Source organism: Protopterus annectens, chromosome 11.part0 (assembly GCF_019279795.1).
Source record: "Protopterus annectens isolate FY-2018-M chromosome 11.part0, PAN1.0, whole genome shotgun sequence".
Lineage (NCBI taxonomy): Eukaryota > Metazoa > Chordata > Ceratodontiformes > Protopteridae > Protopterus > Protopterus annectens.
The window spans coordinates 138,018,116-138,045,225 of record NC_056745.1 but is presented as its reverse complement, the minus strand read 5'-3'; the positions used below and the strand labels follow the sequence as shown (position 1 = coordinate 138,045,225).

The window sequence follows — 27,110 nt, the reverse complement described above, 5'->3', positions numbered from 1 at the left end:
AGCATAATAACTGAGTTTTAATTTATGATATATGCATTTATCCACTAACTGGACTTTATCAGATCAACTTTTCAAGAACATCTTTAACCCATGGTAAACCAACATATATACATAAAAAACACAGAGCATCATAAATCATGACTGAAAACCTCATACATAGGAATGAGCCTAGCTTACAACTAAAAGCTAGCCTGATGTAACACAAGCCAATTTTTACAATCCACATTTAAATAAGTTTATTTAGACTTTATTTTATTAGTATTCTTTCCGTTTCTTCTTCTTCTACTTTCTTTCTTCCAAAATCTATCATTACATACTGGGGTGAAAAATATGTGTCCACCAGCCTCTGAAATGTCCAGGATGCAATTAAGATGGAAATACTTACTCTTTTTCATCTATGTCTATCCAAAACAACAGCAGGGTATACAGCCACTCCTTGGATATCATCCAGCCATTAGCTAGAATAAGAAGTTATGCACCTACCATAACATTCCATGTTAGTTGTCTTCTCTCGCCTTCTTTCTTGCTGGATGGGTTCGGAGGCTGCACTTGCTAAGCTCGAAAGCTAATTTTACCAGCACGAGGCACCCCTATATCCCATGATACAAGGCGGAGACTACCCAGATCTTGTTTGGTAGCTAAGGAAATTAGGAATATATTCTTCCAACTGTAAAGGAGGAAGAAAAGTAACAATACTAAAAATGACAATCATAATCATCATAATCCTCTGAAAAGGATCAACCTAAGCTAGTGACACTAGAAGCTGATTAGCTAGAAAAAAAGTATAAAGCCTCTTAATAGAAGAGGCATAATCTTCTTGGTCTGACCAGGCTAGGGGGATGGAGGGCGGGACGCAAGAAAGAAGGCGAGAGAAGACAACTAACATGGAACGTTATGGTAGGTACATAACTTCTTAATGTTAAGTTGTCAATCTCGCCTTCATTCTTGCTGGATGGGACCGCGTCCCTAGCACCTCTATCCTGGGTGGCTCAATGGAACAGACTCTTGAGAACGGTGGAAACAAAATTCGCTCTGTCTCTGGAGGCCAAGTCTAATTTGTAATGTGAAACAAAGGTATGAGGAGAGGCCCATGTGGCTGCTGCACAAATAGTGTCTATTGGAAGTCTAGCCTGAAAAGCTGTAGATGTAGCTAGAGCTCTGGTAGAATGGGCTTTTGGCCTAGAAATCAACTCTTTGCCTCTGAGCTGATAAATGTAAGTAATCACAGAAGACAGCCATCTAGATAAAGTCACCTTGGAAACTGGAAGGCCTTTCCTGTTCTCTGCACAGGATAGAAACAGTTGATCAGATTTCCTAAAATGTTTAGTTTTGTCTAGATAATATCTGAGCTGGCGGTGAACATCAAGACAATGTAATTTTTGTTCTGCTCTATCAGAACAATTCGAGAAAAACACTGGAAGATCAATGGATTGATTTAGGTTCGTCTGCGATGCCACTTTGGGTAAGAAAGACGGATTAGTCCTTAGAGATACCCTGTCTTTGTGGAAAATTAAGTAGGAAGGACGAATGCAGAGAGCATGAAGCTCAGATACTCTCCTGGCAGAAGTAATGACGACTAGAAAGAGTGTCTTCCAAGAAAGAAATTTCAACGAACAGGCAGCCGCAGGTTCAAAAGGGGGGAGAATCAAGGATGTTAAAATTAAATTTAGATCCCACTGTGGTGGGGGGTCTCTAATCGGAGGTTTAAGTAAAAAGATACCTCGAAGGAATGCCTTGCATTGTTTATGTGACATAATGTTGTGGTCCAAAAGGCCTATATGAAAATTCGAAATGGCTGCCAGCTGAACTTTTACTGTGGAGGAAGAGGATCCTGAATGAAAAATCTCAGCTAGGAAGTCCAAGACCGAATGAATCGGAGCAGTATAGGGGTCTATGTTCCTAGCTTTTGCCCAGAAGGAGAAACGTTGCCATTTACTAGTGTAAATCCTTCTGGTAGAAGATTTTAGGGAAGCTACTATGATATCCCGGACGGGATTAGAAATCATAGGAAGCCTGGCTAAGGATGGAAGTGGAGCAACCAAGCAGTGAGGTTGAGAGAAGGTATGGATTGGTGCAGCTGCCCCAACTGGTGGGTCAGAAGATCTGGAACCGGGTCCAGATGCCATGGCTGTACCAAGAGATAACGATGTAGGAACGGAAACCATATCTGTCGAGGCCAATAAGGGGCAATGAGAATCAACTTGGCTCTCAAGGCGGTTGCTTTCTGAATTACTTGAAGTATCAGCAGAAAGGGGGGAAAAGCATAAAGAAGTCCCCGGGGCCAATCTTGGGTTAGAGCGTCTCTGGGAGGATGGCCTGGAAGGGGGAAGAGAGAGAAGAAGTCTGGGCATTTGCTGTTTTGAGGTGTAGCAAAAAGGTCGCAGCAAGGAAGGCCCCACTCCTGGAAAATCTCTTCCATCACTGATTGTTTGAGAGACCACTCGTGAGGCATGAGAATAGCTCTACTCAACCTGTCCGCTATGATGTTGGATTTCCCGGGGATATGCGTTGCTATCAGAAACCACTGAGAAGAGATTGCCCATTGCCAAAGTCTGACAGCCTCTCGACACAGTGGATAGGACTTGGTTCCGCCCTGTTTGTTGATATACCACACTACGGACATATTGTCCGTTTGGACTGCAATAGTTCCCAGGGGAAGAGAGTCGTTGAGGGCTTGCAACGTTAAAAGCACTGCTCTCATCTCTAGGACATTTATGTGCAGATGGTATTCGTAAGGTTGCCAAGTGCCATGGACCATCCTGCCCTGATAATGCCCCCCCCACCCGATCAGGGAGGCGTCCGATGTAACCGTGGGGACCGGGGCAGGAGGAACAAAGGGTCTGCCCTGATGGACTTGAGGGGACGATATCCACCAGGTCAGATGCCTTTTGCAAGTTGGAGTGATTATGATCCTGTGATGCATGTATAGTTGTTGAAAGGACCATTGGGCGAATAGCATCCATTGTAGAAGACACATGTAAAAATGGGTGAAGGGAAGAAGTGTTATGGTGGCCGCCATAAGACCCAATACTTTCAGAGCAAATCTGGCCTGAATTTTGTAGCTGAGAAGAATCATCTGGACGTGACTTTGAATGTCCAAGATCCTTTGGTCTGTTAACTTTGCTGAAAGTTGTACGGTGTCCAATTTTGCGCCTATAAAAGTAATAGATTGACAAGGTGACAAGGCAGATTTTTCGAAATTTATAGAAATCCCTAGCCCTCTGCAAATGTGAATGGTATAATCTCTGGCCTGGAGAAGTTGATGCCTGGTGGTGGCAGTGAGGAGCCAGTCGTCTAGATATGGAAACACCTGGAATCCTTGACGTCTCAGGTGAGCCGTGACCGCTGCCATACAATTGGTGAACACTCTGGGGGCTGTAGTGAGTCCAAAGGGCAGAGCCCTGTATTGGAAGTGACTGGTCCCCAGCCGAAAGCGGAGAAATCTTCTGGAGCGCCTGTGAATTTCTATGTGATAGTACGCATCCTGAAGATCTACCGAGCACATCCAACTGTCCTTGCCCAGAAAGGGTAGAATGGACTGAAGCGTGACCATCCGGAATCTTGTTTTCTTTACAAACTTGTTTAGTTTGCTCAGATCTAATATTGGTCTCCAGTCCCCTGTCTTTTTTGGAACTAAAAAGAACCTTGAGTAGATTCCGGATCCTATTTGGTCTGCTGGGACTGGCTGGATGGCTCTTTTTGCTAGCAGTCTTACTATCTCTGGTACTGCTAGTTCCCGTAGACTGGGTGGGAAGGGTTCCCTTTTGCTGAATTGGGGTTTGAATAAAGGGAATTTTGTAACCCTCGGATATAATCGACTGTACCCATTTGTCTTGAGAAAGGGAAAGCCAGGCTATTGGGTACAGCAATAATCTTCCCCCGACTGCCTCCGAAGGTGGACAATCGGGCAACATCTCAGGGATGCTGGAAGGGTTTGTCAGAAAAAGGCTCTCTGCTACCCTGATTCTGCGGACCCCCTCTGCCCCTAGGGTGGCGTCTGTTGTTGTTACCCCCTCTGCCTCTGGGGGTAAACTGACTTCATGCATCAGGCGTGACTCCTTGAGATTTGCGGAACCACATTTTCCCTCCCTTCTGACCTTTTGGGTAAGGTCTTGAAGGAGTGGAGAAACGGACTCCTACAGCAGAAAGAGTTTTGCCATCTTGTTCGCATCTAGTCAAAGTGTCTTTCACTTGAGGTCCGAACAAGGTCAAACCATCAAAAGGGGAGTTTGTGAAGGACGCCTTGAAGGGGGTCTGCAAAATTACAAAGCTGCATCCAGGACTGACGTCTTAAAGCCACTCCTGTGCCTGCGGCCCTACACGCTCCATTGGCTGCATAAGAAATGAGCCACATGGAGGAGTTAACAATGGAGTTAAGGATTCCTAGCTGTGAGCTAATCTTATCCTGAGACCCAGCAGCTGACGGATCCTGTAAAACTTCTCCCAACTCTTTAAGAACATCTCTTTGAAGGCGGGTGAAGTGACACAAGTAGTTCAGCGATCACATGGCAAAGGTCGCTGAAGAAAAAATCCGCTTGCCGTACCTGTCCATAGTCCTGGAATCCTTGTTAGGGGGGTGGACAGGTACTGAAGGATCAGCTAGTTCCTTCTTGATGGCTGCAGCTACCACCATGGCATCAACCGGGACACCTTTTGTCAAATATTGCCTATCTGGTGGGGCCGTAATGAATTTAGAAGGCCTCCTAGGAATAGGTTCCACCGAATCCGGGGCCATCCACGCCTTCCGAGCCACTACATCCATAAGAGGGTCGAAAGGCGGAGACACCTAGGAGGTGGAGGGTCGAGATCCGAACGCCTCCAGGTATACTGACTCATCCTCGGAAGGATTAAGGGAGGGCCAGTTCCCCCTCTGCTTAAGGAGTTCAAGGATGTCTGAGAAAAAGACATCCTCAGAGGAGGACCTTGGGGATCCCTCCGACTCATCCAAGTCAGTATCAGATGTAATAGACTTGGGGGAGTCTAGATGTTTCCCCTTACATGTCCTCTTACACGGAGGTTCACCTGATGGATCAGGAGAAGCCTCGGAAGAGGAAGATATTCCCAATGGGGAAACCTGAGGCGTTGGATCTCTGGGCCCGGGAGCAAGAGAGTGGGAAGAGACTTCAGCAGGCACTGTAGTGGGAGGAGCTGATGGAACTGACCGTTGACTACGCCCAGGGGCTAGTACACTCCTCATCACCTCGAAGGCTCCCCCATCAGAGAGACCAGAAGGTTCCCACTCCGAAGTGATAGGAACTCCAGGCCTCACCGAGAGGGAAGGCTCCGAGGCAGATGTCGGGGCTGAGCTCACCAACGCCGAAGCCCCGAGTGGGAGAACGGGGTCAGACAAGGGTCCGATGCCACTCGCCCCCTCGAAGCAGACGAGAGAGACCAGATGCCCGGATTCCTCCAATGAAGGCCTCAAGGAGGAAATTGGAGCAGAGGATGACGGAGCCGAAAGGGGTGGTTTCGGCACCGAAGCTACAACAGTCACGGCTCCGAGGAGCTCCGGCTCCGAGCTCTGTAAGAGAGTCGAAGGAGGAATGTTAGGTGGATGTGAAATAGCTACTGTCTGTTGAGACGGGCTATGGAGCATTTGGGCCAATGCCTGAGACTTTAATAGTCTACTCACCACTCTCTCGAGGTTGTGATCAGACAGCCTGGACGACCGAGAAGAACGGCTCCGATGGCTCCGCTCCGACAGCAAGGGTGGTCTCGGAGCCGAACGTATCGATTCCAATGAGGGGGATCGAGATCTTTTTTTAGAGATAGGTGGAGCCGAAGGAGCTGAGGATACGCCGGCTCCAGCCGGAGCCGACACTGAGTGTCCAGATCTGGCAGTATTGGCGCCGGATGGAGCCGATACTGTGACTTCTAGCATGGAAGGATCGGCTCCGGCCGGAGCCGATCTCGACACTAAAGAAGTTGAACCAGTAGCCGATAGCTTGGGACTTGCAGCCGAAGGCTTAACAGGTTTTGAGGGCTTCCCCGGAGCCGACTTAGTCGGGGAGCTCTCAGGCTTTAATAAGCCCCTCAATATTAACTTATTTCTGCGCTCCTGCAGGACTCTTGGGCTGAAGGCATGACAGATAGCACAAGAGTCCTGCAGGTGCAGAGGTCCCAGGCAGTAAACACAAGAAGTGTGACCGTCTGTCAGAGACATCTTCTGACAGCACGAGTCACACTTCTTGAAGCCTGAGACCTTTGTGTCCTTCGACATAGCTGTGTCGAGGGAACACAAGTTGACAGGAAAAAACACAAACACACACACACAAATAACACCCAATCCAAAAATCTAAACTTAACAGGGATACAACACTCAAACAGACACAAAAATCCCTGACAGGAAAATTTAGGAAAGGGAAAGGCCTAACCTAGGGAAGGGGATAAATAACCCGAAAAAAAAGGGAACACTAACGGGAATAGGGTTAAAATAAACAAAGTTCACAAAACTACTAAGGTTATGAAAAATAAAAGGGATGAGACTAAAAGTCTTATTATAAGAAAAACTTACCTAGAGCTGGTAAAAGAGGCACCTCGTTAGCGAAGCGGCAAACGAGATCTGGGTAGTCTCCGCCTTGCATCATGGGATATAGGGTTGCCTCGAGCTGGTAAAATTAGCTCTCGAGCTTAGCAAGTGCCGAGTCGGAGCTGAGGATCGGCTCCGAACCCATCCAGCAAGAATGAAGGCGAGATTGACAACTTAACATCTGCAGTGCCTTGAACTCCTTCAAACCTTTCCCATAATCCCCTGTGACCACACTGTTCAGATCAACTTTGCTGTCTAGTGACTACATGTACCAGGAGAAACAGGAATAATTTGTGGAAATATATACAGAATATTTGGCAAATTGGATGAGGGCTGGAGGGAGGGAGGAAGGGAGGTCATGCCAAATGGACTTGGATGAAAAGGATTCAGCATTATGGTAAGTACATGATTTCCATATCCTATTTCATACCTATGTTCAATCCGACAGTTGGGACAGAATCCCAACCTACCTGAATCTTGGGTGGAATCGTGACAGGATACAGTTCAGAACTGAAGCTCCAAATGTGGCTCCAGTTCTGGAAATGATGTCCAATTCATAATGCTTATAAAAGCTGTGCAGATTAGACCATCTTTCTGCTGCTGTACAAACATCATCAATGGAAAGATTCCTAAAAAAGTGGTAGAGATTGGGATAGATCAAGTGAAATAGACCCTAGGCTTTGAACTTAGTGCCATGTTGTTGTTGGAGCAGGCAAAGGAGATAAAACATGAAAGCCATCTGAACAGTATTTGTTTAGAAACTTTGAAGCCCAATCTATTCAGGGCAAAAGAAATAATGTGGACCAATGGATGGAAAATCATAAATTTGCTCCTGGTTTGGCACCTATGTCCTTGATATAAGTGACAGCCTGTGAACACTACACCACAACTGTTAATTTTCTTAGGGTACCGACATGTCAGCAATATTCTGGTAAATTTAGGGTAAGCTTGGCTAGGCATAAAATTGGTATTGGGATGGTAGCTTTGCAACTGGTTATGAACCTAGAAGCCTATAAGGACTTTGTTCTTTGAAGACAGAACCTCAGTTGTCTGTGGACATCGACTTCATTTCTTGGAATAATTTGAGAACAACACTGGATGGAAAACGGACTGATTAATGTTATTTTCAGGAGCTACCATAGGAATGAAAAAAGAAGTTATGTACTCACCATAACATTCCATCTGTGTTGTTCATTTTCATTCTTCCTCAACTGCTGGGTTTGGATCCGATTCTTAGATCCAACTTGGCTGCTACTAAAGCTTGTGGTAACCAAAAAGCTCTCAAGCTTCTCCCTTACCATTCATGCACCAACCCCTAACATTCCCCAGATCTTGTTTGCTGACTTACCTAAAAGTGATAATTGCAAAAATGTATACAAAAAGACACATACATTTGTATATGTCCTACAGAAGGAACTATATCTGGAGCTCAATCAAAATGGACAGTGGTTTCCTTACAATATTTAATTCTATCAGAAGTTTATAGAAAGAAAGGATTGGGGGTTGGTGGGCAGGAAGTTGAGGAAGAATGAAAATGGAAAACACAGATGGAACATGATGGTGAGTACGTAACTTCTTTATCTGATGTTGTCAATTTTTATTCTATTGCCATCTGTTGGGACAGAGTCCCCAGCAACCTAAAACCCTGGGTGGACTCTAAGGGAAGATATTCTTGAGAATGGTTGAACCAAAAGATGCTGTATCCCTTGATACCAGATCTAATTTGTAATGAGTGATAATGGTATGAAGAGTTTCCCAAGTTGTTGCTGCATATATGTCATACATAGAAATCCTGGGTAGAAACACTGAAGAAGTTGCCATGGATCTAACTGAATGAGATATTACAGGTTTAGTTAAGGTATGACCCAATTTATTATAGATAAAAGAAATACGATTAGTCAGCCATCTGGCTAAAGTTACTTATACGACTGGAATACCCAATTTAAAATCTGCAAAGGGAACAAATAATTGGTCTGTCTTTATAATTTCTTTTGTCCTGTGTAGATGAAAATGTAATTGTCTATGAACATCTAATGAATGCAACATATATTCACCTTTGTTTGCAAATTTAGGAAAGAATACTGGCAAATTAATGGACCGATTGAAATTGGATCTAACACTACCTTGAGAAGGAAGGACGCATTGGTTCATAATGTAACCCTATTCTCATAAAAAAATCAAGTAGGGAGGTTTTAAAGACAAGACTCGAAGTTCTGAAATTCTACTAGTTGAGGTAATGGCCGCTAGAAAGATAGTTTTCCAAGTAAGAAACTTAAGGACACATTTAGCTGCTGATTCAAAGGGGAAATGAACTAATGCCTGCAATACCAAGTTCAGATCCCATGGTAGAGTAGGGTCTTTAAATGGGGGTCTCAATAGAAGAGTGCCTCTCACGAATGCTTTACAAAGTTTAGAACAGACCACAGAAGAATCTTCAAATCCAATATGAAAATTAGATATTGCTGCTAATTGAACCTTAATGGTAGAGGAGCTCACCCCTTCATTAAACAGCAAAGCCAAAAATTCTAGTATGTTATGTATCGGGACTGAAAATGAATCAGTATGATTTTGTTGTGCCCAGTAAACAAATCTTTTCCATTTACTTGTATAAAGCTTTCTTTTTGAAGGTTTACGGAAAGATAAAAGGATACGAGGGACAGGGAAAGAGAGCATCTCTTGTCTGGCTATTAACACAATTGGAAAAAACAAGCTGTTAGCTTGAGGTTTGAAATATCCAGATGTATCATGACTGTTGGATGTGACAGGAGGTCTAGAACTGGATCCAGAATCCAAGTTTGGCATAATAGGTGAGACCACAGGAACAGGAACCAAATCTGCCTAGGTCAGTAAGACACAATGAGGATGACTTTGCTCTTCAACCTCACAGCTTTCTACAGAAATTTCAGAATTAGTGGAAATGGTGGGTAAGCATAAAGTAGACCAGGAGGCCAATAAGTACAGCATCCCTCAGTGATTCCCCCTGAGAGTGGATTAAGGAAAAGTAGCTTTTGCATTTGTTGTTTAGGGGAGAAGCAAAAAGAACACAGCAAGGCTAGCCCCATTAAAGCAAAATTGTTTCTGTCACTTTCTAGTTGAGAGATGACTTGTGAGGTACAGGAATGGACATGCTCAGTTTGTCTGCTATCACACAGGAGTTCCCCGGAATGTGCATTGTGGTGAGAAAGTGGTAAGATGGGATCACCCACTGCCACACTCTGAGTGCTTGTCGACACAAGGGGTAAGATCTAGTCTCTTGTTTGTACTAAACAACTGACATATTATCTGTTTGAATCACAATTGTCCCTAAAGGGAGAGTGTCCTGGAGGGCCTGCAATGCTAAAAGCACTGCTCTCATCTCTAGGACATTTATATGCATGTTGGCCTCTTCGGGGGGCCAAGCGCCTTGGACTGTTTTCCACAGAAAGTGCCCCCAACCCCATCTGGGAAGTGTCCATGGTGACTATGGCCTTACGCTGAAGGAGAATGAATGGATGGCCTTGTAGAACCTAATCTGACCGAATCCATCACTATGAGGTCTCTCTTGTATGCCTGAGTAATTCTTGTTCATGCTGGTATGTGCTGGTAAAGAATCAACCACTACGTTGTTAGTATCCATTGAAGAACTCTCATATGAAATCTGGCTAGAGAGACTAAGGTTATCACAGCTGACATTGATTCTAAAGTTTAAAGGACCATGCGGGCTGAAATCTTGGTACTACAAATTATTTTTCTAATCTGGAATCTGGCAGTCTGTACTCTTGAGAGAGGAAGAGAAGCTATCACTGATGTTATGTTGAAAACTGCTCCTATGAATTCCAAGTTTTGAGTTGGTTGTAGGTCACACTTGTTGTACATTATGGTTATCCCCAGATGGGAGCAAATCTGGAGTACCTGATTTCTTACCCTTAGCAAGAGATACCTGGTTGGGGCAGTAATGAACCAGTCATCTAAATATGGAAACATCCAGAATCCCTGCAGTCTCAGGTGAGCTACTACTACTACTACTGCAATGTATTTGGTAAACACCCTGGGGACTGTGGTGAGGCCAAAGGGCAGAGCTCTGAACTGGTAGTGACTGGCTCCCAGCTGGAAGCATAAATATCTTCTGGATTGTCTGTTTATTTTTATGTGATAGTACCCATCCAGAAAGTCTATTGAGCACATCCAGTCTTCCTTCCCAGAAAAGGGGACCGTCCAAAACTCTGTGTGTTGAACTGACTTGTTCAAGTCGCTGAGATCCAAAATTGGTCTCCAGTACCCTGTTTTCTTTGGTACTAAAAAGAATCTTGAGTAAGTTCCAGATTCTATCTGGTCTGGTGGAACTTCTTAGATGACTCATTTTTCTAGCAGCTTTTGTATTTCTAGTGCTGCTTCTTTCTTCTGACTGGGTGGAACATCAGGAATTTTGCGTACGGTTGGAGGTGGCACGGAAAAGGGAATTATATAACCCCTGGAAATAGTCCTCTGCACCCATGTATCTTTTGTCATATCTAGCCAGGCTCTCTGGTGCAAGGATAGTAGACCCCTGACTGCCTCCAGAGGTGGACAGTTGGGCCTCCTTTCAGAAGCACTGGTAGGATCTATCAGAAAAACAATCTCTGGACCCCTGGTTTTGTGGGCCGCTTCTGCCACAGGGGTGGCGACGTCCATTAGAGTTCCCCTCCTCTTAACCCTAGGTGAACTTTCATCACATGTGTCCTGGAAAGGACCCTGGGACTTTCTGAACTGCATTTTCCAACAACCTTGTTGATTCCTATTAAAGGATCTTTGAGGGGTTGAAAAATATATGCTAACTGCAGACAGGGTCTTTTCATCCTTCTCACACTGGGAAAGTGTGTCCTTCACTTTTGGGCCAAACAATGAAGTGCTGTCAAAGGGAGCATTGATGAACAAGGACTTAAAGGGCACCACAAAATCACACAAGTGCATCCAGACATTCCTCCTAATGGATATGCCTGAACTCACTGCCCTTGTGGCACCTTTGGCTGCATGCACAATAAGCCTCATGGATGAATTTGAGATAGATTGGAGGGTAGCCAACTGAGAAGCCACAGATGATTGGGTCTCAGCAAAAATGGACCCTGAAAGGGAATTTGAAAGTTCTTTGATCAACTCCCTTTGTAACCTAGTAAAATGTGCCAAATAGTTCAGCGACCTAAGAGCAAATATCGCTGAAGCATACACACGCTTCCCAAACCTGTCCATCACCCTAGACTCTCTGTTAGGGGGATGAACAAGAGGAACTCTGTTTAGCAAGTTCCTTCTTTGTGGCTGCCGCCATGACCATAGCATCCACAGGCACCACTTTATCGCAAAATTCCTTCCCCACAGGTGGAGCTAGAATGCTATCTGGCCTCTTAGGTATTGGTTCAACTGAATCAGGGTCTTTCCATGCCATCAGAGAGATCAAATTAATGAGCTCGTCAGTGGGTGGAGCAATCTAAGTGATAGATGGGCCAGCTCCAAAGGCCTCCAGAAATACTGACTCCTCCAGTGAAGGAATACTGTGTGTCCAACCACCTCTCTGTTTAAGGATTTCAAGGATGTCTCCAAATGAGATGTCTTCCAGAGGTGGTCATTGGGACCTTTCATCCTCACCAAAATCAGTATTCTCAGTGACTGACAATTGTGGAGAGTCCAAGTGCCCCCTCTTGCACTTTCTCTTCCTAGGGAGTTCCTCAGTGAGGTGCTCCGGGGAAGTGTCACAAGAGACTAATAAACCCTGTTGGGTGGTCTGGGGGTCTCGAGCTCGCTGTTCCTGTGGTGTAGAATGGTTAGGTTCCACACACAGAGACAACTGGGAAGTAGATTGAGGATCTGAGGGTGTTCGTCCTGTCAGAGAAGAAAATACCCTCTTCACAACCTCGAAGATACACAGCCCTGGAGAGAGAAAAGACCCCAGTGCTGAGAAGGAAAGCTTCTGGACTGTTGGCTCCTCTCGCCCTGAAAGCAATCTCCCAAGGAGGAAGTCAGAGCTATCCAGTGCCAAAGCACCAAGGTACAGAGACAGCTCCAAAAGCTTCAGAGTCGACTCCAACACCTTGGACCCAACAAGGAAGCTTCAGCTCCAACAGTCATCTGAATCCAAAGAAGTTGGAGCCAGAACACTCAGAGTAAGCTTCAGATCTGAAGATAAGGTTTTCTTTGGATCCAAAACCAAATAATTGTAACAAACTGGTGAAAATAAAAACCTAAAAACCACAAATTCGCCAGTAGGACTAGTAGACACAAGTTTATTTTTCAGGTTAAGCGCTTTCATCAAAGTAAAATTGACTTCCTCGGAACAATATACAAACAGTCATGTGGATTTAAATATATTACACTGTCACAGGATAGGTGAGGAATCCCACCAGTCAAACAAAAGATCTCTTGAATAAATTAATACCTTAAAGGCATACACTATAAACACTAAAAATACAATAAAATAAAATAAAATAAAATCTTTGGATCCAAGCCAGAAGCAACTGGAAGGCTCAGATCCAGGGACTCTGAACCAACCAAAGGGATCGGAGAAGGAATATGAAGTGGTGGAGTGGTAGAGGGACAGATCTCCTGACCTGAAGGGGCAGGAGCAGCAAAAACACCCATCTGGATCTGTGCCCAGAGGAACTTCCGCATCATTCTGTCCACATCTTCCTCTGTCAAACTACTGGACAAATGAGATGAAGCAAAGGAAGGAGACTTTGACTGGCACTTTTCCAAAAATGGTGAAGGAACCTTTGATGGCACAGGATCAAGAGAAGGGGAATACCTGATCCTTGGAAGAACAGTGGTACCCAAGGCCATGGGATCCATAGGTTTCTTTACTGGATCTGAAGTCACAGGATCCATTAATTTCTTTTTCTTGGGATCCAAAGGAGAAGAACTGTGAGCTTTTTTCAGTTCCAATTTAGACCTCTTCTTAGAAGACTCCAAAACTAGGGTCGAGGAAGTGGAAGGTATCAGAGACAGAGATTTGGAATCCTTAGCTGTAGTCTTGGGGGATTGAACCCCAGTGATAGCTTCACCAAAGGATGATGGCAACAGGCCTTTCAGGATAAGTTTGTTTTTTCTGTCCACTAAAGCCATGGGATTGAAACTGTGGCAAACAGAGCAATCCTCCTATATGTGCTGCAGGCCTAGGCAATAAACACAAAGAGTGTGGGCATCAGAGAGAGGCAACTTGTGCCCACATTTTAAACAATTTTTGAAGATGGAAGGACCCTTCTCAGCCATTTTAAGAACAAAAGTCAAAAAACAGAAAAAAAAGAGGGAAGTTTTTTTTTTTTTTTAATAAGGAGAAAAGATAAGAAAAAGAAAGTCAGAAAATATCAACAATGGTAATAAAGCTACACTCAAGTGTATAACAGGAAGGAGAAGGGAGAAATATTACCAACAATGCTAAAAGAGAGATACACAATACTATATGAGAGTAAAAGAACAAGTAAAGGAGTACTATATAAGAAGTTATCAGAAAGATTTTACTGCAAAAAAACTAGCACTTATCTGCAAAACTCAAGAGCTAAGGCTGACCACATATTTTCATGAAAAGTGGCAAATGATATCTGGGGTATGCTAGGAGTTGGTGCATTATGGGTAAGGGAGAAGCTTGAAAGTTGTTTGGTTACCAGAAGCTTTAGTGATGGCTGAGTCAGATGTGAGGATCGGATCTGAACCCAACAGCTGAGGATACAGTGAAAACTGACAACCTCAGATGATGGGTTATTTCTTAAGATGGTTCTATCTTTATGAAAGAGTACATATGGAACAGTGAAATATAAGGCATATAGTTCTGAAATTCACCTAGGTGATGTGATAGCCACCAGAAAAATAATTTTTCAATAACAAAAACTTCAGGTCTGCAGAGGAGACTGGTGAAAAAGGGGGGTTAATTTAAATTCTAGGTCCTTAAGTAGAGGATAAAAGAGGAATAGTCCTATAAGAATTGCCTCAGACAGTTTATGAGAGGCTATGGCACTGTTTTGGTAGCCAGGTTGATAATTACAGATGGCAGCTAAATGATCAGATCCAAGAAGCAGCTCATACCCAATGTCAGATTGGAGGGACTGATGAAACAGGCTCAGAGCATTGTGTCCAGCCTGACCTTTACTGGCCAAGAGGCAGTACAGTAGTTGTGCAAACCCAATGCTGACTGCAGTGCCAATGTTGCCATGGGTGGTAAAATCTGAACAGCACACAGCTGCCCATTTGAAGACAGTGCCCAACAATCAGCTACAAACCATTAATAGCCAGGCTTTGTTATCCATCAAGAGTAAACAAACATGGGTGGTGTACCTCCTCATCAAATGTACCATGCTGCACTATAAATCTTTCCTCCTTCAGTGCCACACCCCCTCCTGGATGTCGGTTATTGTGGTGAAAGTTTGTTGCTCTGTGAGATGCCTATTATGGCTGGTATGGTGTATCAGCTACTGCTGTGCCTTTTTCGTGGTCATTTGCTGCATATAAACCAACCTATCCCTGTGAAGACATCTGTCCATAATGACCACTGGAATATCCCTGGACATTTTCACCTTCTCTCTAATGCCGGTGGCAGTCCTGACAGATGACACACCCTCTAGCCTGGGTAGTTGATGGAATGCTGTACTTCTCATTAGTTCCTTCCACTTTGCTTTTACCAAGATTACTGCCCTGGCACTACACCTGGTGGTCTATTTGAGGGTACATCCCCATAGGAATGAACATTCACCTGTCATTTCCTATGGAACATGAATGTTCCTGTTAGCTTTAATTCTTTTTTACATACATTTCTGGATTCAACTTTAAAGACGTAATGAAAAAAATATAACCATAGTCCAGACTTTGGAAAATATGCTGTTACGGTTACAGAATAGTCTTTTTTTAAACAAGAAAAATCTTTAATAAATTATCATTTATGACATAAGCAATCATACATTTATATAAGTGAAATCAAACTATACTGACATAATTTTAGTTGCAAACATTACACATCACAAACCGTGTTGACAATTCTAGCTGCAAACATTATACATCACTTATAATCTATCCAGTCATTGTCCGTCAAACATTACATAGCTCATTCAAATCCTGCCTTCTTTTAAATATCATTCCTCTTCTGCATGTATAGTTCCCACAATTCCCATTTTTTCTATTTAATTTGCTCCTACTCCTAATTGTTTTTTGGAAGCCACCATAATTAGGCTCAGCAAGGCCTTACTATGCCTAGGCAATTCAGATTCTGTATCACAGCTCAAAAAATAATTTCCTTAGTTACACCAATTTGCTCACCCAGTATCTCTGACAGAGCAGTCTGCAGGGAATATTTAAAGTCTTCCAACTCATTACAGTCTCAGAAAATACCAGTTACCTCTTTCTTCCCCATCACACCTACAACATCTAATGTCTAACTAAGGAAAAATTCCCTGGAGTCTACTTGGGGTATAAAATACCTATGTAAACACTTCCAAGAAAAGATCCTACATCTTCTAGATTTTGTTGCATATTTCAGAGACATATATATATATATATATATATATATATATATATATATATATATATATATCCCATTTTTTGTGAACTGCTTAGCCAATCTCTCTTCCCTATCCTTTCTAAACTCTGCTAATTGATTCTTATAGTTATCATGCAATATTTTGTATTCTACACTAATTATTCCTTTTTTAACAGCAGCTTCTGTTCTAGATTCTATTAAAAATTCTACCAGTGCTGGTCTTTTGCTTAGGATCCTATTTCTTTCTGTTTGCTTATGCTGTGATATCAATTCTTGATAGGGAAGGCAATCTCTAGTCTGCAGTCCAAATACATTCTTAGCATCTTCCAATTCTATTACTTTTCCCACTCTAATTATTTGCTCCCAATATCTTTGTTCGTTTGCCAGTTTTTTCCAATAAATTCCAGCTCCCTCTTGCCTATTGTCTGTATCCCTAATTGAAGTCATCCATATCGGCAGAATCTCATTTCTCCATTCCTGTGTTAGCTTAGTTCTTAGAATAATTTCTGCTACTTTATGACTATAATATTTTGTATGGTTATTGTTATTCTCTTTAAGGATCTGCATCCAAAATCCCAGTCTCTCTGTTTCTTCAGGTTCTCCCCTTTTCATCATCTTCATCACCACTTTGCACTTTGAATTATAGGTTCCTGCTTGTGCTGTGTATAGGGGTCTTAACTGTGTAGCTCTGAAATACCCCTTCAAATCGGGTAATCACAAACTGCCTTGTTCAATAGGAAGAAACAGCTTATCCCACTTGACACTTGCTGTCTTCCCCTCCCAGAAAAAAAATCCTTCAGCTCTTTATTAATTTCTATCCACAACTTCTCCTCTGGTTGATAACAATATGCCTGACTTGTGTATAAAACTAAAGGAACTAAAACATTTTATCTGCCTGTATCTTGCTATTTATATCCATATAACAGTGCTTCCAATTTATCAGTTTTTGTATTATTTTTTGTTAAGTTTCTTCTCACATATCCTTGGCTGCCACACCAGAAACCTTTCTAATCCATATTTCTAAGTACTTCATTTTTTTAACAAGAAAAATGTTTATTAAATTATCACTTTTGACACAGGCTATCATACATTTTTATAAATGAAAAAAGATTGCATTAACACAATCACAGCTGTAAGCATTTTATATTGTGAGTCAATTCTAATTGCAAACATTACACTTGTATTCTACCCAATCACTGACAGTCAAACATTACATAGCTCATTCAAGTTCTGCCTTCTTTTAAACCTCATTCCTCCCCTGTATGTATTGTTTCCACAATTCCCATTTTTCCTATGTAATTTGTTCCTACCCTTTTTTAGATATCCCAGTTCCAGTTGTTTTATCTCTGCCACTGAATTTGCTACTTCTAGTACAGTTGGTTTAGATTCTGATTTCCATTTTCTAGTAACTGCTTTTTTGACAGCCACCATAATTAGACTCAGCAAGGCCTAACAATGTCTAGGCAATTCCGACTGTGTATAATATCTCAAAAGAATCATTTTCCTCTTTACATCAATTTGCTCACCCAGCATCTCTGACAAGAGTAGTCTGCAGGGAATCTTTAATGCCAACCAACTCATTTCACTCCCAGAAAATATGTTCCCAATTGCATCTTTCTTCCCCAGCACACCTCCAACATTTGCTGCCTACCTGAGGAAAAATTCTATGGAGTCTACTTGGGGCATAAAAATATCTATGTAAACATTTCCGAGCAAAAATCTTAAAGCTTAGATTCCGTTGCATATTTGGGAGGCATACATATATCCCCCATTGTTTCTTTGTGAATTGATTATCCAGTTTCTCTTCCCAATCCATTCTAAACCCCCTCAGATTGATTCTTATAATTATCATGCAATATTTTGTATGCTCTACTAATTACTCATTTTTTTTAACAGCAGCTTCTGGTCTAGATTCTACTAAAAACTTAACCAGTGCTAGTGTTTCACTTAGGATCCCCCCCATTTCTTTTTCTTTGCCTATACTCTGATATCAGTCCTTGATAGGAAAGGCAATCTCTAGCCTGCAGTCCAAATAAATTCTTGGCCTCTTCCCATTCTATTAACTTTGCCACTCTAATTATTTGCTCTAATACCTGGGTTCTTTTGCAAGTTTTCTTCAATAAATTCCAGCCCCTCTTGCCTATTGTCTGTATCATTAATTGCAGTCATCCCTATTACCAGAATCTCCTTTCTTCATTCCCGTGTTGGCTTAGTTCTTAGAATACGTTCTGGTACTTTATGAATACAGAATGCTGTATGGTTCTTGTTATTCTCGTTAAGGATCTGCATCCAAAATCCCAGTCTCTCTTTGTTTCTTCAGGTTCTCCCGTTTCATCATCATCCCTTTTTACTCTGAATTATAGGTTTCTGCTTGTGCTATGTGTAGGAGTCTTAAATGTGTAGCTCTGAAACACCCCTTCAAATTGGGTAATCCCAAACCGTCTTGTTCAATTGGAAGAATCAGCTTATCCCACCTGACACTTGCTGTCTTCCCCTCCCGGATAAAATCACTCAGCTCTTGATTAATTTATATCACCAACTTCTCTGGTTGATAAAAACATGCCTGATCTGTGTATAAAACTAAAGGGCTAAAAACATTTAACTGCTTGTATCTTGCTATCCATATCTATATAACAGAGCTTCCAATTTCACAGTTTTTGTATTATCTTTTGTTTAGTCTCTTCCTATATATCATTGGCTGCCACACCACAATCCTTTTTAATGCATACTTTAAGTACTTCAATTTATCATGTCCCCATAAATATGGATATTGCTAAACCAATTTGTGTGTGCGTACATAATTTACAACTATTGCCTTTGTTTTAGCTTCATTCATTTTGTATCCCGAAAAGATCTGAAACTGTCTCAAAATGTTCCACAACACTGAAATGTCCTTTTCTGTTTTTATCACATATAAAATAATATCATCTGCAAACAGAGTCTGCTTTTCTTGACTAGCACACCAATTACATCCTTGAATTTCCGAGTCTCTTATTTTCTTTGCCAGTGGTGGTTAGGGAAAAGTCTTAGTAGTTTTATGACAGATGCTAAAACTCCTGAGTAATACAACATAGAATATAGATGTTTCCATGTTAAATAGGTCTTTGGGATGAAATTAAACTTAACTTCATCATAACAAAATCTTGCACATGCATATTCGCTCACACACACTACTAGCTCTCCTATGGTTAATTTGGAAGATAACCAGTTTGGATGATAACCAGCATGTCTTTGGGAGGTGAAAAGAAACTGATGCATCTGCAGAAAACCCATACAGCCATGGAAAGTAGATGTATATTATGCACAGAAGGCAGTACAACCAAGAATCAAACTGGAAAACGCCAGTGAAATTGCAAAACTAATCACTGTATAACTAAGCATTAAAAAAATCATATACACGAATGAAGTATGTTTGGTTGAGTGTTCCCTTAGTCAGCAGATAGAAGTACAAGGCTGTTAGTTCGAACATCCAGATTAGTGAACTGACGTTTTATCAGATGTGTGCTTTATCATAATAGGCAAGTGGGTTGTATAATGGGGGGGGTGGTTAAACAAATGTTTTCAGGCTAATGTTACAGTAAGGATTATGGGAGGGAATGGATTAAGTGTCTGTGTATGTTTTAGTGTTAGGGTAAGGGTTAGGTAAGGGGATAGTCTTAGTGGCATGTGTAATTGTTGGTGCATGTGTGTAGGTATATCTGTATCTGAAACCGTTTTTTTTTTTTTTTTTTTGAAGTTATGGTCTAGAGTTAGGGTTAGGCGCAGGGTTATGGTTAGCATGCATTACTAAGGAGGTATGAGGGGGTGAATGTTATGTGTTTTTGATAGTGTGGTAGTCTGTAATATATTGCAATCTACCACATTATAATTGTGCATACATATTTGAATGTGTGCGCACACACACACACACACACACACACACACAAACCAAAAACAGTGCACAGAGTGACCAACATATAAAAATAAAATTGCAGTCACCTTTACCCACCATTGTTTAAAACAGACTATGCTCTAACAACTCTAACAATTGCTTTCTTACTACATATATTTTTACATTTTCTGAATACATCTTCTGCATAATAGACACGATTTTGACATCTAAAGTCTTATTTAATGCTTTCATATTCTGGGAATATGAGTATTTAATAATGTCTTCATTTACTTCACTTAATTCTTTCCAGTCAGATTTCTTCTTAATTATTCCCATGATCTTTCTCTACAATGCAAAAAATGCTGTCTGGATTCTTGTATCCTTCAAAACTGCTTAAAGTCACATAATCTTTAATACCATCTTTTATCTATCATATGTTCTCATGTGTCAGTCTTCAAAAAGAACAGTCTTGAATCTCTTTTGTACTTCTCATTCTTTCTTTAGCAGTCTCTTTTCTATTCTCATTCATTATGGACTAAGCGGAAAAATAATTACAGAAAAAAGCCCAAAACGATGGACACATTTTAAATACTGAAAGTATTAACTTAATAAGTTGAAAAAGGCCAATTTTAGAAGGAAAGGAGTAAAACTCTGAGACAAAATTATGGGTATCACAAAAAAAAAAAAAAAAAAGGCGGGCAGTTAAGAGATATGAGCCTGTCCAGATTTCCTCAATATAATAGTACTGACTTATGTCACCGTAAAAAAAAATCACAAAATATTTCTGTCTTGTTAACTTCCCTTCTAAATTTTTATATTTAAATCTTTCAGCTATTTATGCTTAATTCCCCCTCTTTTATTTACTATCCCATGTCTCTGACACACTGTTTTTATCAGTGTTCTTAGTCTGTGTCGATATCCCTCTTTCAGGAGATTCAACCTCAATCTTCAATATTCTCTAAACTAATTTCTAGTATTTTCTTTTCTACTGCCCATGGACACAGACTAACACCTGAAGTACACCTGTATACAAACTTGTAATAGTGTTTTTATTAAATAAAATTATTTGCCAAAGACATCTTACAATTAAGTTACAATTTATTTCTCTTACTCTTGTCAGGACTCCTCCCTATTACATAATGTTCACTTCTTCTATTTTCAGATTCCTAATACTTGAATGGCTCTTTTGTTATTTCATTTCCTTCTGTGTTTCCTACTTTTCTCTCTCCATACCCACTACTCTTTCTACCATCCAGATATAACGTTTATCTAATCCCCCCTTTCCTTACAATTACATCTTACAATTAAGTTACAATTTATTTCTCTTATTGTCAGGACTCCTCCCTATTACATAATGTTCACTTCTTCTATTTTCAGATTCCTAATACTTTAATGGCTCTTTTGCTATTTCATTTCCTTCTATGTTTCCTACTTTTCTCTCTCCATACCCACTACTCTTTCTACCATCCAGATATAACATTTATCTAATCCACCCTTTCCTTACTATTTTATCATATATCTCTTCTCTCCCCTTCCATCTGTAATCATTATCAAATCATCTCCATAAAATTTAGGGATTCTATAATGCCAAACAAATCCTACTCACATAATTTAATAATATCTCCACCTTCTGTAAGTATGATATTCTTATAGACATTAAGGAACAGATTCTAAAAGACTTAATACACTGGTAAACTAAAAAAAAAAAAAAATGTCTCCAAGAATGATGTTATTGTAAAACAGCTTAACAGAAAACCAAAACATCACAAAGGTATGACACCAATGAGTAAAAAATAGTTTTTTATCAAAATAGTAGCCACATGCCTTTTGATTTGCGCATGATTACCATCACATAATGATGTATGGATTTTGAAAGCCAAATTACCCTTCACATATTGATCCAGTTGCTTAAGCTGAACTGTCAATAAATCCAGTTTATCTTTGTTGAACTGAACCAACAACTTTAAAGCTTTCAAGACATTATCATTGTACAACCGGACTAAATCATTGTAAATCTTTGTTTAATTAAAACGCCTTTATTAAATCATCACTTAAGACATAGGCAAACATACAATAATCTAAAAGAAAAATCATTTTAACATTGTTCCATTTAAATACAATACACATCACATATATTTTCTTTGCTACTATCATCAATCTGACATTACAAAAAATTGCTGAATTCTTGCCTTCTCCTAAATCTCACTCCTTCTCCTCCTGAACATTATTAAGCATGTAATGTTCCTACAGTTTCCATTTACTTCTGTTTAATTTGCTCCTTTTCTTTTCTAAAGATTCCTCTTTGTCAAATTCACATACTCATTATTTTCCAAATATGTCTCCTGCAGCATTGCTATTTCTACTCTGCATTTAATAATATAGTTACATACTCTTTCCTTTTTATCTTTACCTGTAAGGCCATTCATGCTCCGGAATAATATGGACAGTACAGCCATCATGATAAAAAGCTATTGTTCCCACCTACTATACATTACAGTTTTTTTAATGTGTATTTCCAGCTTTTGTGTTACATGCATATACTAACATTTGGTAGGCTGATCTTTTGTACAGTTGTTTCTTCTCATCTCCATTTGAACTTATGTCACATTTTTTCAAGACGTTTTGCTTCAATGAAAACACAAAAAATAATACAAAACACCCCCATTCTCTATTAACTTGGAACAAACACACCAAACTATGTACAGCTTCAAAACATGAAGTTTAACCCTCCAAAAGGGGACAATTGCCCCAAACTGACAGCTGCATATTCAGGCATTATCTATCCTAAAATTAAGATCACCCATGCAAAAGTGCATGCTACAGCCTATGCTCCCATTCCCGCTAATTGCTGTCTGTTCTTTTCTTATTTCTCTCCCCCTCTCAGATACGAAAAAGAGCTTGTATGCTTTCAGAAAACATTAATAAAAAGTGCACTGGTTATCTTTAAATAAAACTAAATTGTTCACAGTTCTGTTAACTGCATTAGAGTATTAAGGCTGTGAGGGACTCTGTTACCTTTTATGCAATTCTCATAATTTCAAACTTAATTTTTTCACTGCACTGTAACTTCACATTTTGCATTTCCATCACAAAAGAATACTCAGAATTCTAACATTAACTGCTTGTATCTAGAGACACATGTCTCCATAGAAATGTACTCAGCAATGAGTCTTTGTAAATTTCATTTTTTAATATTTTCATAATCAGCCAGCTTTTTATTCATGTTGGCATCTAATTTTTACAGATTTATCCATTCGTCTGAATGGCTAGTTTAGGCTTCTTCTAATTATCCAGTGTTTTGTTGCTTGAATTGCTATATTCCTTCAGTGTTTCATTTATTTTAATCACCTCTGAGGACATTTGATTTATTTTTTTCTTCTAAATTACTAAATATCCTCTCTTGAAACAAAGCTGAAGCTTGGACATTTGATTTATTTTTTTCTTCTAAATTACTAAATATCCTCTCTTGAAACAAAGCTGAAGCTTGAACTTTTTGCTGAACAGCTGCAGTATCCTTCTCAAACAGTGTTTTCTCTTCACCTTTTCTGGTTAATTTTCTTTCGGGTTTTCCAAATTTCTTCTTTGGTAGCATCCAGACAGTGTATTTGCTAGAAAGTAACTGAATTTTAACAAAAAATACACTTTTAATGGCATTGTTTTTTCTCACTTTCTGTTTTCACACTGGGAGAGCTGAAGTTATGCTGTTGATCAACATGCAGCCATTTTGGAAGTCTCCTAAATCATTGTAAATATTATCAGACTGTTTAATACCCATTAGAAATTTGTAGACCCTTAACACTTTCCATATCTGTTTTTGGTCTATACACATTCATTAATGTTTGTGAAGGATTTGGTATGGTCAAATGAGTTTCACCCTCTGTTTCATCAAACAGGAATTTTGAAAACAGTGACAGTAATTTAAACCTTACTGTTCACCCTGTGCTGGTTAATCTGATCATGATTTCACAGACTTTCAAATCACTTATGACTCAAACACAAGCTATGCTGGATGAGATTGTTAGCAGAGGTGGTAATACAACAAACTCTCATAATAATCATGAGAGAGAGTTGAACTTGGTTCAGAGGGAGTGCATAACTTAATAGATGATGTATCTACTTCTTTAAGTACTCCTATGGACATTTTTAAACCTGTTATCAATCCATTTTGGGACTATTAATGGAGCTGGGTACAAGAATAGCTCACAAAATTAAGTAAGTTTTGAAAATTCTGCAGCAAAATGTTAAATCTAATATTTTGAGCTTGAAAATAAGATTATGAAATATAAATCTTTACAGTATGACAATTTCTATTTGGAAAGGTATGTACACCTGAAACAGGTATCAAAAGTGTTATTGCTGGTTTCATTTAACAAAGAGAAACTGGATTTACTGACAAATCACATTAAGCAACTGGATCAATGTGTGAGGGATAATTTTGCTTTTAAAACCCATGCATTATTATACGATGGTAGCAGTGCTAAGATGCCATGGTGGTGCAGTGGTTAGCATTGTCGCCTCACAGCAAGAGGTTCTCCCATTCGATTCTCGGCTGCAGCACCTTCTGTGTGGAGTCTGCATGTCCTCCCCGTGGTCGAGTGACGTTTAAAGACATGCAGGTAGGTGCGTGCGTGCGTGAATGGGTGTGCCTTCTTTGAAGGTTGGGTGTCAGGCTGGCAACTCGCCACCATAAAAAAATCCACTGCCAATCATTAGCGGACCAAAGTTCCGCTGTGGTGACCCCTAACCGGGAAAAGCTGAAAGACATTAGTTTTTTATTAGTGTTAAGATCAAAAGGCATATGACTACTATTTTTGATATAACATCAACTATTTTTCACTCTTTGGTGTCATACCTTTGTGGTAGGTTTTTTTGTATTCATTTCTTTTCACTTAATACACTGATGTAGGTCACTTACACTGACAGCAAGTGTTTTGGAATCAGGCCCCAAATTAAAAAAAAATGTTCTCAATACAAAACCTTTTGAATAACTCTAATAACCTTACATTCTTTTCCTAAAAAGCTTCACTACAGACATAATAAAACTGTGAAAGATTGCTTTTATCCATTATGTTAATCTTCTACTTAACACCTAAGTTTACTACTGTTTTAATCTCCTTGTGTTTAACACTATGAGAAGCTTTTTTTTCTAAATCAGTATTAACCATCCCTTCCAGCTACTGCTAATTTCATCTATAGTCAATGCAAATTTACCATAAAGTTTCTCTTGTACCCTTATCAGTCTCAAATAATTTCATTTTAGTAATTTTCCTTGTTCTACTTGTGCTAATATTTTACACTCCATATCCAGTAATACAATAGGACTCCATTTTTGAGATACGTGCTATCACCATTTTTCTTGAAAAATGTAATATCTGTATGTATTTATCATTATTTTTGTTAATAATATTGTAACTACTTTCAACTGTTTCCCCTATAACTTCATATCTTGGAGAAATATTTTCTTCATCTCTTCTGTTGTTATTTTTTTCTGCCCTATTTCCTTATTTCAGTTGATTAACCTTTAGTGTATACTCCAAGTTTTATGTTTTTTTTTCTTATGGAAAAGACTCTACATAATCCATAACCTTACTCTGTTCATTCAATGCTTTGTCTTCTTTATTTTGTAGTTCACTAATCAGCAATGTAATTTTTTCTAACTGTTAACTGTGGACATATATTTTCTTTTTTTCCATATATTCCCATTTCTTGCCTTTTATATATCTCTACATCCTTCTTTTTTCTTATCTTACATAATTTCTTTTCCTCTTCTCTTACTTTATATAAATATTTTTCTGTCTAATCCAGCACCTCCAACATATATCTCATACACGTTTTCTTTGCTTATTCTTATTCTTCTTTTATCTAATATTCTCATTTAAAATGCCTCCCACAATTCTAATCAGCTTTCATAAAAATATTTAATTTCCATATGATCTTCCCATAAATGCTTCAAGAAACTAGTCTTGAAATAAAACAATATTTAATTTAAACATCCTTTAAACTAACTGAAATAAAACTATAAATGTTTAATTTAAATACCCTTCTATTTTTTATTTGTTCTATCTAGTTCCACTCTGTCTCCTTCTAGTTCTTCTTTCTCTATCAAATTCTTTACAACATACTCATTATAAGCAACACATTAAGACATTGATCAGACTCACTTTTCATCCTTCCAACTCTTCTCCGAATTACTGTAATAAGTATTATCTCTTGCCATACAGTCTCACTATGACTAGGAATGTATTCTGACATCCTTATTCTAAACTGTATATTTTGCTCATGTACTATAAACATGTCATTGCTTTATTACCTCCACATGTAGGAAGGTTTGATGCACACACACCTGGTCTCTCCATTTTCCCTGTGCTTTTCATCCTTTTTACTGGTCCTCTCCCTGTCAACCTTCTGTGATGTGAGGAGGCTTAACAAATAACACAGACAGGAGGTGTGGTCTAACCTCCAAGAGCTCTATATTACCAATTAATTCTATGTAAATGTTGCATAAAACATGACATTCAAATCGCTGACTGTAGTTTAAGCATTACCACTTTAATCACTATGTGCCCATACATAACATCACCTTTTTAAAGATAAAAAAAGAAGTTATGTACTTGCCATAATGTTCCATGTGTGTTATCCATCTCAACTTTATTCTCACTGATGGGTTGGATCTGATATATTGGATCCATCTCTGCCTTTCCAAAATCTCGAGGTCTTCAGCAAAGCTCGTGGGCATCCTTCCCTACCCATAATGCAGTTCCCTAACTTCCTCAGATCTTGTTTGGCCCCATCAACACATATGAATGGAGAAAAGTCCCACAAAATATGTATATACATAACATTATACACGTATAAATAGGCCAAGGTAGTATTTCTAAGGCTATCTGCAAACCCAATAACTACTCAGTCTCCCAGGCATAGAGGAAGTGGGTATGGAGGGTGGGTTGTAAGAATAAAAGCTGAGATGGACAACACACATGAAACATTATGGTAAGTACATAACTTCTTTATATATTGCTGTCAATGTTGCCTTTATTCTCACTGATGGGACCACATACCAAGCCTGACTCTTGGGTGGCCCATGGGAGTATATTCCTCAGAACCAAAAGAGGTTCTACTCCTAGAGGCCAAATCCACTTTGTAATGGGTAACAAAAGGTATGAGGTTTTGCCCAAGTAGCTGCAGCACAGATGTTATCCAAAGGTAACCTTGCTTGGAAAGCTGTAGATGTAGCTATCAAC

At 39.8% G+C, this 27,110-nt stretch overlaps 1 protein-coding gene across 5 annotated transcripts in view; it reads right to left on the bottom strand.

Annotated features, from left to right (window-relative positions):
- The window catches only part of LOC122815212 (voltage-dependent L-type calcium channel subunit alpha-1C-like), a 2,602,552-nt gene that overhangs the window by 722,050 nt on the left and 1,853,392 nt on the right, over positions 1–27,110 (bottom strand). The gene's annotated exons all lie outside the window — the stretch shown is intronic.